Source organism: Sorex araneus, chromosome 9 (genome assembly GCF_027595985.1).
Source record: "Sorex araneus isolate mSorAra2 chromosome 9, mSorAra2.pri, whole genome shotgun sequence".
NCBI lineage: Eukaryota > Metazoa > Chordata > Mammalia > Eulipotyphla > Soricidae > Sorex > Sorex araneus.
This window is the reverse complement of record NC_073310.1, coordinates 10,446,324-10,457,061: the sequence shown is the minus strand read 5'-3', so window position 1 is coordinate 10,457,061 and position 10,738 is coordinate 10,446,324. Positions and strand designations below refer to the sequence as shown.

General features: G+C 55.3%; 1 long non-coding RNA gene across 2 annotated transcripts; it reads right to left on the bottom strand.

Moving 5' to 3' along the window:
- Nucleotides 1-6,215: 6,215 nt before the first annotated feature.
- On the bottom strand, nt 6,216-10,657 carry LOC129407097 (uncharacterized). 2 transcript variants are annotated; one of them, XR_008631424.1, is made up of 4 exons: nt 10,333-10,657; nt 9,643-9,727; nt 7,755-8,226; nt 6,216-7,560 (listed from the first exon to the last, which is right to left on the bottom strand). It is a non-coding gene; the product is annotated as an uncharacterized LOC129407097 (long non-coding RNA). The 2 variants fall into 2 exon arrangements; XR_008631423.1 differs by having other exon boundaries at nt 6,216-8,226.
- Nucleotides 10,658-10,738: the final 81 nt, after the last annotated feature.

Below are 10,738 nucleotides of genomic sequence, written 5' to 3'. Positions count from 1 at the left end.
GCATAGTGTGACATGGCTGACTTCTTTTCTGGTAAGTTCCTCTGGTTGTCAGTTTCACTGCTGTGGTAGGAAAGATCTGAGAGAGGCCAGGGCACCCGGGGGATGGACTCAAGATTTTTGTTTGCAGGGATTTGGAGACTTTGGCCGAGCGAGAGCAGATTTTGAAACGAGACGGGCAGTTAGGAAAAGTTTTTCTTCCAAGTGTGGCTCTATGCGGATGTGTCTTAAAGGGCTTCACGGTTTTCTAAGGTTCAGTGGAGAAAAAGAGGCACCCGGGGGCCGGATCGATAGCACAGCGGGTAGGGTGTTTGCCTTGCACGTGGCCGACCCGGGTTCGATCCCCGGCATCCCATATGGTCCCCCAAGCACCGCCAGGAGTAATTCCTGAGTGCTGAGCCAGGAGTAACCCCTGAGCATCGCTGGGTGTGACCCAAAAAGAAAAAGAAAAAAAGAAAAAGAGGCACCGGCGTAAGTTCGGACGCAGGTTGGGAGCTGGCTAAGGAGATGGGCCTGCTGAGGCTCGCGCAGAGAGCACTCTAGCGGCGCCGAGAGACTCTGCAGAGGGGTCAGGCCGAGTGGCAGCACTTCCTGTTCACCCGGGTGACCTGGTGCACATTCCTGAGCCTCCCGCAGCCGCGTGTCCTCAGTGGCCTGGTCACAGCAGCGGCGCAAGCTGTCGGGGAGGCCTGGGAGTGATGCCAGGGGCCTGGCTTCCACACCGGGCTCGGGAGCTGACCGCCCGGGGGCAGCACCCCGGGGTGCTGACTGCTCAGGGGACTCCGGGTTTGAACTCAGGGTTTGAACCTGAGTTCACGCATGAAGAGCGTGTGCTCTGCCCGTCTCCCCACATCAAGTGTGCAGTTGGTTATCCAGCTGCCTTTTTTTTTGTTTTTTGTTTCACACCTGGCAATGCTCAAGGATTTTTCGGTTTGGGGCCACCCCTGATGGTGCTCAGGGCTTACTCCTGACTATGCGCTCAGGGATCACTCCTGGCGGTTCTTTTTTTTTTTTTCTTTTTCTTTTTGGGTCACACCCAGTGATGCATAGGGCATTACTCCTGACTCTGCACTCAGGAATTACCCCTGACGGTGCTCGGGGTAATATGGGATGCCGGGGATCGAACCTGGGTTGGCCGCATGCAAGGCAAATGCCCTCCCTGCTGTACTATACAGCTCCATCCCCCAACTCCTGATGGTTCTTAGGGGACCATGTGAGGTGCTGGGGATCAAGCCTGGGTCAGCTGCATACAAGGCAAGTGCCCAACCCACTATGCTATCATTTCGGCCCCTCAAGAAGCATTTGGGAAGTCAGATTGCTTTTGAAGAGCAGACGGGTCGCTGAGTCTGAATATCAGACAGTGAGAGGCTGTGAGCCCTGGTCTGTCTTCACTGCCCCCAGCCTGGGAGCAGCGTCTTCCTGTCACCGTCACTGCCAGCTTGGCAGAGGCTGGCAAGGGGCCCGTTTCTTGGGAGGCTTGAAGTGATGACGTGGCGGTGGGAATGGAGAGGAGCACCTCTCAGGGCAGGGAGCCAGTTGGCAGGCGTGGGGGTAACCCCCGTTTCTAGATCCTCTGCCCTCGAGTCCCAGCGCCATCCTAGGACCCTCACTGTGGGGTGACCATCCCAAATGGAGTGCAGGCTCTCCGCAGGAGCCCCCTGGCATCCAGCCCCAGCACCACCAAGTGAGGAGGTGGGGGTGACCCCAGAGCGCCAAGCCAGGAGTAGCTACCCCAACACCAAACCGAGGACAGTTAGTACCTGGCAGGTGGCTCAGTGGAGATGAGGTGGTTCCATCTGGGGTCCGTGGCAGCTGACTTGCCCTTCAGCCCTGAGGAGGGTCCCTGCGGCTTGCCTGAGTAGGACAGCTCCAGAAACGGGAAAAACCGGTCCAGGGCTCTTACCTGGGGAGGGCCCAGCAGCTGCCAGTGGGATGCAGGGATGCTCTTCTGAGATGTCCCAGCTGAGAAGGCAGCCTGGGCACAGGGACTCCGGGAAGAGAACATCCTACCCAGCTGAGCCTTTGTACCAGGAGATGAAACAGCAACTTCTTCACACGCCTCTTATCATCCAGCTTGCAAACTGAGGCACAGAGCAGTGAATCCAGAGTTTCTTAAACCTCCTGGCCTCGGGACCTCTTTATTTTTCAGGTCACAAGACTTTATTCACCCCTAATTCCTGCTGACCGCTGCTACAGGGGCCCTGGGACCTGTGTGTATGCAGGCACTTAGAACCTCTTTACTTAGGGTATGGGGGTGCACACCCAGCCGTGCTCAGGGCTCACTCCTGGTAGTGCTTGGAGGACTGTTTGGGATGCCGGGGATCGAATCCCACTTAGGTGCACGCAGGGCAAGTGGCTTACCCACTGCTTTCTCTCTCCTGCCCCTAGGACCTCTTTCTACTTTGAAATACTGAGGATTCCACAGAGCTTTTGCACGGGTGTATCTTTTTAAGCGGACGCTCCTAAACAGTGCTCAGAAAGCCTCCAGTGGGACTTAGCCAACTAGGCCACATGATTGAAGGTGAAGCCTGAGGAGGTGATGCAGGTTGGGCTCTCGGGTGCTGGGGACCACCAGCCCCACCCTGTGAGTTCAGGGGTCACTAGGTCCACAGCCAGCTGTGTGGGGTCTCTAGGAACAGACTCACTGTGGATCCCGAGTCCTGTATTTATCTTCCCAGCCTGCGTTTGTGTATCTTATCTAATTGGTAGTTGCCATTTACATATAAAAACTGATTAGCTTAAGAAGTTTTATTAGCTCGTTGAAAAATAAATCCATCACACACTCGCATCCGTAACCGTCGGTGAGGAATTGTCTTACATTTGTGCAAGTCTCATTATTGTCTGGGTTCTCTGCCCCTGCAATCAATCTAGTCGGATGACACCAGTCACCTTGGCTCTGGAAAACTGCACATTCCAAAGCAAACAAGAGAAAAAGGCGATTTCTTAGTAGCATGAAAGTGCTTGACTTCAGACCTACTTTAAGGGGCTTAGGACTCCTCAGACCCCAACCTGAACACCACTCCAAAGACAGGTTTGGAGGGAGAAGGGGAGGCTGACCCTGACTTGCAGTGACAGCGCCGGTCTGGCCTGCGTCCCACAGAGAGCCTCACAGGGCATTCAGCAAAGCTATTTCTAATGCCCTTGCTGATGCCTTCTGTCCCCTGGGTGGCAGCGGACACCAAGTGCCTGCCTTGTGCTAGGTCCCTGGGGATCCCATGGTGGTCCCTACAGTCAAAGATAAAATGTTCCTTTCCTCTGAGAGCTAAGGGCAGACTCACGGCCAAATCATTTGGGACGAAGGGCTAATTTCCATTCCCCTTGGGAGACTGTTTCCTTAGTTTCTTTTCTTTTTTTGCTTTTTGGGTCACACCCAGCAATGCTCAGGGGTTACTCCTGGCTTTGCACTCAGGAATTACTCCTGGCGGTGCTTGGGGGACCATATGGGATGCCGGGGATCGAACCCGGGTCGGCCGCATGCAAGGCAAACGCCCTACCCGCTGTGCTATCGCTCCGGCCCCTGTTTCCTTAGTTTCATCCCTCTGGAACTGTCACGTGAGACGGTGAATCCCCATCCTTTGGTTTACCTGTCCCCTCGGTTATTTGTTTTTGGGCCACCCTTATGGCTACTCCTGGCTCTGCACTCAGGGATCACTCTGTACTGTATGGGATGACGGGGATTGCACCAAGGTTGGCCGCATGCAAGGCAAGTACCTTGCCCGCTGTAACATCTCTCTGGTCTCCTCCCACTTGGTACTTATGTTGCCCCTCCCATCTTGTCCTGACCTCGCCATCTCGCTCATGCTGTGTCTGTAATCTGGCTGTTACCCTGCTGGAACCGCCAGCAGCTCCTGGGCTGTGCTTGCAGTTACCCTCCCCTCGGACCACACCTTACTCCCAGTTCTCTTCTACCCAAGTTCATGTGCGGTCCCTGAACGGATCTTCAGTGCCAATTTGAATCCTGACTTCAAAAATCAACCCCACTGCTCTTTTCCTCTTAATGGAAAGAACTGCCATTTTTTTTTTTTGGCAGGGGGGGTGCAGTTTGGGGGCACACTTGGATGTGCTCGGGACTGACTCCTGGTTTTGTGCTCCGGGATCATTCTTGGTGGGGCTTGGGGAATCAAACCTGGGTCAGCTGCAGGCAAAGCCAGCGCCTTACCCAGTTCCGTCTCTCCAGCCATCTGAACTTTATTTTATTTATTTTTGCTTTTTGGGTCACACCTGGCGATGCACAGGGGTTACTCCTGGCTCTGCACTCAGAAATTACCCCTGGCGGTGCTCAGAGGACCCTATGGGATGCTGGGAATCGAACCTGGGTTGGCGGCGTGCAAGGCAAACGCCCTACCCAGCTCCCATCCGAACTTTAAATCCCCATCCTTTCATTGTTGTTGCTGCTGATGAGAAGACTGGGGGGTCTCACACACACGCCTGCCTGTGGTATTTGTGTATTTATTTCTGGCTGCACTATTCCTTTGTGCCCTGCGGATGAAACCTGAAACATCATCCTTCCTTCAACAAGTATCTGAGGGCTGGGGACGGAGCATTAGTACAGCGGGTAGGACGTTTGACATACACAAATGATCTGGGTTTGATCCTCGGCATCCCATATTGTTCCGCAAACACGGCCAGTGGTAACCCCCGAGCATTGCTGGGTATGGTCCCAAAATAAATTTAAAAAAAATCTTACTATATACCGGCCTCTGACGTAGGAGCTGGAGATTTATCAGAGAGTGGAACTAAAGCACCGCTTTCTTGGTGCTTACATCCCGGTAGCATAAGCGGGAAAGTACTTGCTGGAGGAGAAAAAGTAACGGGGCCGGGGGTGTACAGAGGGTATAGGGGGAGGATGTGGTACCATGACGGGCAGGTATTAGACCAGCAGTCTTCAACCGTCAGCCCACGGGTATTAGACCAGCAGTCTCCAACCGTCAGCCCATGGACCGGTGCCAGCCCACAAGTGGGGAAAGGTTGAAAACCACTGGTCTGCCGCCTTAGTTCTGTCGGCCTCAGACTGGTATGCAGGACAAGTGCTGGTCTGCTGGGGGAACGGTCGCAGAATGCTGCGTTAGACTAACTCAAGACGCGGGCAGGGGCCAGAAGGTAGCTGTCAGCCCAGAGCACCCCCCCCTGCAAGTGTACGATCAGGACTTCAAATCCCCCGTGTCCGGCTGGGGGAGCAGCGTGAGCACTTACAGCCTTGCATGTGTGAGCTCCATGGCACTGTAAGGAAAAATACCTGAAAACCGAATCCCTGGCATCTCGCCCGCATAGAAACCAATTTTGGCAGCTCTGCTGGAGAGGTGGACGTCTCCTTTGCAATCCCCCCTCCTACCCCCCCCCTGCACCACAAGCGTCCCAGCTGCACCACAGCAAATTAACCCAAAAAGGGGTCCCAATGGGGCTGGAGCAATAACACAGAGGGGAGGGCGTTTGCCTTGTACTTGGCCAACCTGGGTTCGATTTCCAACATCCCATAGGGTCCCCTGAGCACCGCCAGGAGTAATTCCTGAGTGCAGAGCCAGGAGTAACCCCTGAGCATTGCTGGGTGTGACCCAAAAAGAAAAAAAAATAAGGGGGTCCTGGGGCCAGGAAAATAGCTCAAAAGGTATGGGGGAGTCTTGGATTCGATCCCCAGAACCGTATGGTCCCCAAGATCGACTAGGAGTTTCCCTTCACCCCGGGACGAGACATAGTACGGCAGTCAAGATGCTCGGCCAGGCTCGACCCTGCGCATTCCCATGGGCCCCTGAGCGCGCCAGGACTGATGTCTGAGTGCAGAGCCAGAAGCAAGCCCTGAGCACAGCCTGCTGTGGCCCCCAAACAGAAAAGCAGAAACCTCAAAATGTCCGAGCGCCAAGCACAGGCAGGAAGCATGACCTCTGAGGGTGTGAACCCTGAGTGCGGTGGCCAAGGACGTGAATGCTGCAGTGTGATGTGTGACTCCACAAACACCAGAGCTAAACATGTCCGGCACCCCCGCCAGGCATGTGTGAAACCCCGGTCCCTGCGGCGAGAGTGAGAGCTGGGGCAGGAGAGAGATACGGCGGGTAGGGCGCCTGCTCGGCACGGGGCTGACTTGAGTTCCCTCCCATCCCTGGCATCCCATATGGTCTCCTGAGCACTGCCAGGAGCGATTCCTGAGTGCAGAGCCAGGAAGAACCCCTGAGCATTGTCGGGTGTGGCCCCCAAAACCAACAATAAAAGGTTCCACACCGGTCGATGGAACAGCAGTGCTCGGGATGGCGCCTGGCACCTCGTAGGCATACAATCATTCAATCAGAGAACCACTCGAATTGCTAGATACATCATGCTGTTTATTTCTTGGGGGGTGGTGGTGAAGGGGTGCCAGCAATCGAACACAGAACCTCACATGTGCAAGGCAACTGCTCTGCTCACAGGTCACGCAAGCTTCTGTCTGTATGGCAATCCTGGTTCCCCAATCACGGTTGATCTGAAATTCTGGATGCTCTTGTTCCTTACAAGGGGGTTCATACAATGATCTATTTCATGTATCTCTAGACTACTCATATCTAATACAGTGCAGATGCTGTGTAGTTGTACATTATACACACACACACACACGTACACACATTCCTTTTTCTCCTTAGTGTTTGGGTGCCAAAAAAAAAAAAAATCAAACCCCAAATGGCAGTGCTCAGGGCTTAGTCCTGGCTCTGTGCTCAGGGGACCATGTGACTAGATCCAGGTCATGTGCAAGGCCCCCAATCACTGTACTGTCACTCTGGCCCCTCTTGTACATTATAGTGTCTGAACATTCAGTACAGACACAACAGTGCAACCACCCCAAGCCAAACTACCATTGTACTCATACCTGATCCACACTTGGCTGAATAGATTGGGTTTGTATATAAAATGGAGTTAGAATAAAATGCACATAGAATTTACGTTACGCATAATCTATTTTATTTCATCTCTAATCCACTACATAGCTCCGTCACCGATCTGTAGTTTAAATAAATGTAGACGTGTTTCTGGAAGAGACGCGCGCTCAGTTTCACTTTGGGCTGAAGGCACAAGCCCCGGCCTGTAGGGAATTCCCCCTCAACGCCCAAATTTGATGATTCTCACAAGCTGTGACAGCGGGTGTCTAAATACACCCATCACTCAGGGCTCTCTAAATTCCAGTGCCTGAAATGAAGAAATCCTCCTGATGAAATCTCTTCCCTGTCATTCCGAGCGCGATACTCCTCTGAAGGATGCCGTGTGTTCGAGCAGCTTTTTTAAAATCATGGGCCCGAGTGCTAGTACAGCGGGGAGGGTGCTTGCCTTGATGTTGGCCGACCCAGGTTCAATTCCTGGCGTCCCACGTGGTCGCTCCACGCCCTGCCAGGTGTGGTCCCAGAACCCGCCCCACCCCCCACCATAAGAAAGAACATGGTATTTTCAGTGGGGAGCCCCACCAGGCAGTGTTAAGGGGCTACTCCTGACTTACTGCCCTGTGGGATAGGGGTGGGTGCTCTGAGGGCTGTGTGGTGCCGGGGATTGCTTCCAGAACTCCCACATGCTTGCCCCAGCCTTCAGAGCACTCTCTGCAGCCCCTACCTTGTATTTCTTTTTTTTTTTTTGCTTTTTTGGGTCACACCCAGCGATGCTCAGGGGTTACTCCTGGCTTTTGCACTCAGGAATTACTGCTGGCAGTGCTTGGGGGACCATATGGGATGCCAGGGATCGAACCTGGGTCGGCCGCGTGCAAGGCAAACGCCCTACCCACTGTGCTATCGCTCCGGCCCCCCTACCTTGTATTTCTAATTCCTCCTAGGACCGTCTCACCTCTAATGTCTTTTTTTCTTTTCTTTTTGGGTCACACCCGGAGATGCACAGGGGTCACTCCTGGCTCTGCACTCAGGAATCACTCCTGACGGTGCTCAGGGGACCATATGGGATGCTGGGATTCGAACTGGGGTCAGCCACGTGCAAGGCAAGTGCCCTACCCACTGCGCTATCACTCCAGCTCCCTCCCTGCCCCGTCTCACCTCTAAAGGGGCTTGTAAGTGTCTGAGGGTAGAGACTCTATGCGGCAGTGGGGCGCTCAGACTAACCAGCAAGCACTCACTAGTTATCCAGTAAATGAGGAAATTCGTGATTTCTAGGCAACACAGGAGGTCAGGACTTCACAGCTGACAGTTCTGCTCTGTTCTGGAAAGCTTCCCGCAGCCCCAGCAGGAGGAGGTAGCCGTGAACGGCGAGAGAACTGGCTCTAAGATGAATCTGCAAAACGAATCCCCCTGCTACTGGTCATCACCTGTCTACGTGTGCCAGGTACCTGACGTGTCTGGGATCCACACAACTGCTCTGCGGGGAATGAAGTGTTCAGAGCCATAGCACAGAGGGGTAGGCGTCTTGCCTCGCGTGTGACCTACCCGGGTTCCATCCCTGGGATCCTAGATTGTCCCCTGAGCCCACCGGGAGTGACTTCTGAACACAAAGCTGGGAGTAGCCCTTGAGAATTTTGTGATTTATCCAAAATCTTAAGAGCCTTGATGGGCGGGAGCCAGGATTTCAAGCAGGCATTCACCCGTCTCCTTATTTTCACTTTCTGTTTTTTTTTTTTTGGGGGGGGGCCACTCCCCGTGGAGGTCTGGGATCATTTCAGGCCACGCTTGGGGACCATATGGGAGGCAGGGATCGAACCCGGGTTGGCCACGTGCAAAGCAAGCTGTACTTTTTTTTTTTTTTTTTTGCTTTTTGGGTCACACTTGGCGATGCACAGGGGTCACTCCTGGCTTTGCACTCAGGAACTACTCCTGGCGGTGCTCAGGGGACTATATGGGATGCTGGGAATCGAACCCGGGTCGGCCAAGTGCAAGGCAAACGCCCTACCCGCTGTGCTATCACTCCAGCCCCAAAAGCTGTACTCTTTTTCCAGCCCCTAACCCAAGTGTCTTGAGTCCAGAGGGGCTGAGCTGAGCTCCTGTCCCAGGGCACGTCAGGGTGGGGTGGCCTGCTGGCGCTACCCTAATGCTTCCTTCTTCCCTGACAGATGCCCAGTCTGCAGGAGCAAAGGGGATCTCCATCCCCGTCCCCTACTGCCCAGGCCCCAAATGGTGCTTTTCTTTTTTTTTTTTTTGCTTTTTTTCGGTCACACCCGGCGATGCACAGGGGTTACTCCTGGCTCATGCGCTCAGGAATGATCCCTGCAAGGCAAACTCCCTGCCCGCTGTGCCACTGCTCCAGCCCCAGAAAAGGGGGCTTTTCTACTATGCTGCGAGCAGCACCTTCCCCGGGCGAGTTCCTTCAGTTCCTGGAAAAGCAACTCCAAGCTTGAGTCAGACACTCCCTGTGCTGCTCAAGAATCCTTCCTGCAGCACTATTTATAATAACTAATTATAAACAACACGAATGCCTATCAACAGCACTGCTTAAATTATAGTACAACCATACGATGGCCAAGATACTATGCAGCTGCTAAGTGATAAAATGTCTACTATAGTGTTAGCGAAAAGGCAACATGCATTGATGTGGCTTGCACTCCGAGGACTCCACTTATTTATTCCTGACATTCTAAAAAACATTTGGAGGTATCCAAAAAAAATCTAAGGAAGGGGTGGAAAATTTTGGTCCAGCGTGTGCCTTGATGCCCACACACACTCCCTCCCTCCCTCCTAAAAATCCAAACTCGGTTACCTGGTTACCTTGGAGGTTGCAGGAGGCGGGCTGAAGGAAAAATGCTCCCTTGGACTTTTTGGTGAGCCGCTGTCGGTCCACCCCCCTATGAAGTCATGTGCGTTACTTTTAATAAAGGCCAGACTAAAGGAACAAGTACATCTATCCAACAGGTCACGGACGGGAAAGGGGTGGGGCTGTCATGAAAAATCCGCAGTTCTGGGCAGGAGCGGGTTAAGGCGCTTGACTCGAAGTGGATCAGGGTTCCATCTAGAGCAGGGTGCCTACACATCTAACGGGGGTGGCGGTGGGAATGAAGTGGACACCTCTAACCCCTTCTCACCACACCCAATCTGCAGTCCTGGGGGCCGCAGAGAGCTCAGAGGGCTGGGAGCAGAAGGCCCAGGTCCAGGGGTCCCCTGATCGTCCAGCACCGGGTGTGCCCCCCGACCCCAAATCAGGAAATCGGACAGAACAGGGGCGGGGCGGGGGGAAAGGTGGCGATGAGCGAGTACAGCGGCTCAGGCGCTCCAGGAGGATCCCCGAGCACAGAGCCGGGAGTACACCCTGAATGAATGAGCACTCGGGGGGCGTGTCCCCCCAACAGAAAACTCAAAAACAAACAGAGGCGGACAAACATCTCCCGCTCCGTAGGGGCTCGGCAGCGGGGCTGTGGGGTTCGGAGCCAAGGGCGGGCCGGCAGAAACTTACTCTGGGCCTGGAAAGCGGGCGGCGGGGGGGGGAGGGCTGCCTCGGACCCCCCGGGCGCCGCGTCCAGGTGCGCGGGCCTCTGCCCCGCCGGCCCCGGGACCCCGCAGGAGGCTCGGCCCCGGCCCCGGGACCCCGGCGGGGGGAGGTGGCGGGCGCGGAGGCGGCGCCGGGGCGCAGAGGCGGGGGGAGGGGCCCGTCCCGCACCCCCGCACCCCCGCCCGCCGCCGGCCTTCCGCGGCCTCTCGGCTTCTTCCGGTCGGCGCCGCCGGCGGCTCCCGCGCGCGCTGGGTCCCGGCGGCGGCGGCGGCGGCGGCAGCGTAGGCGAGGCCCGCGGAGCCGCCCGGACGCCGAGCGGCCCGCGCCCGCCGGGGCCCGCCAGCGCGCAGGCGCCGAGTGCGCGCACGCG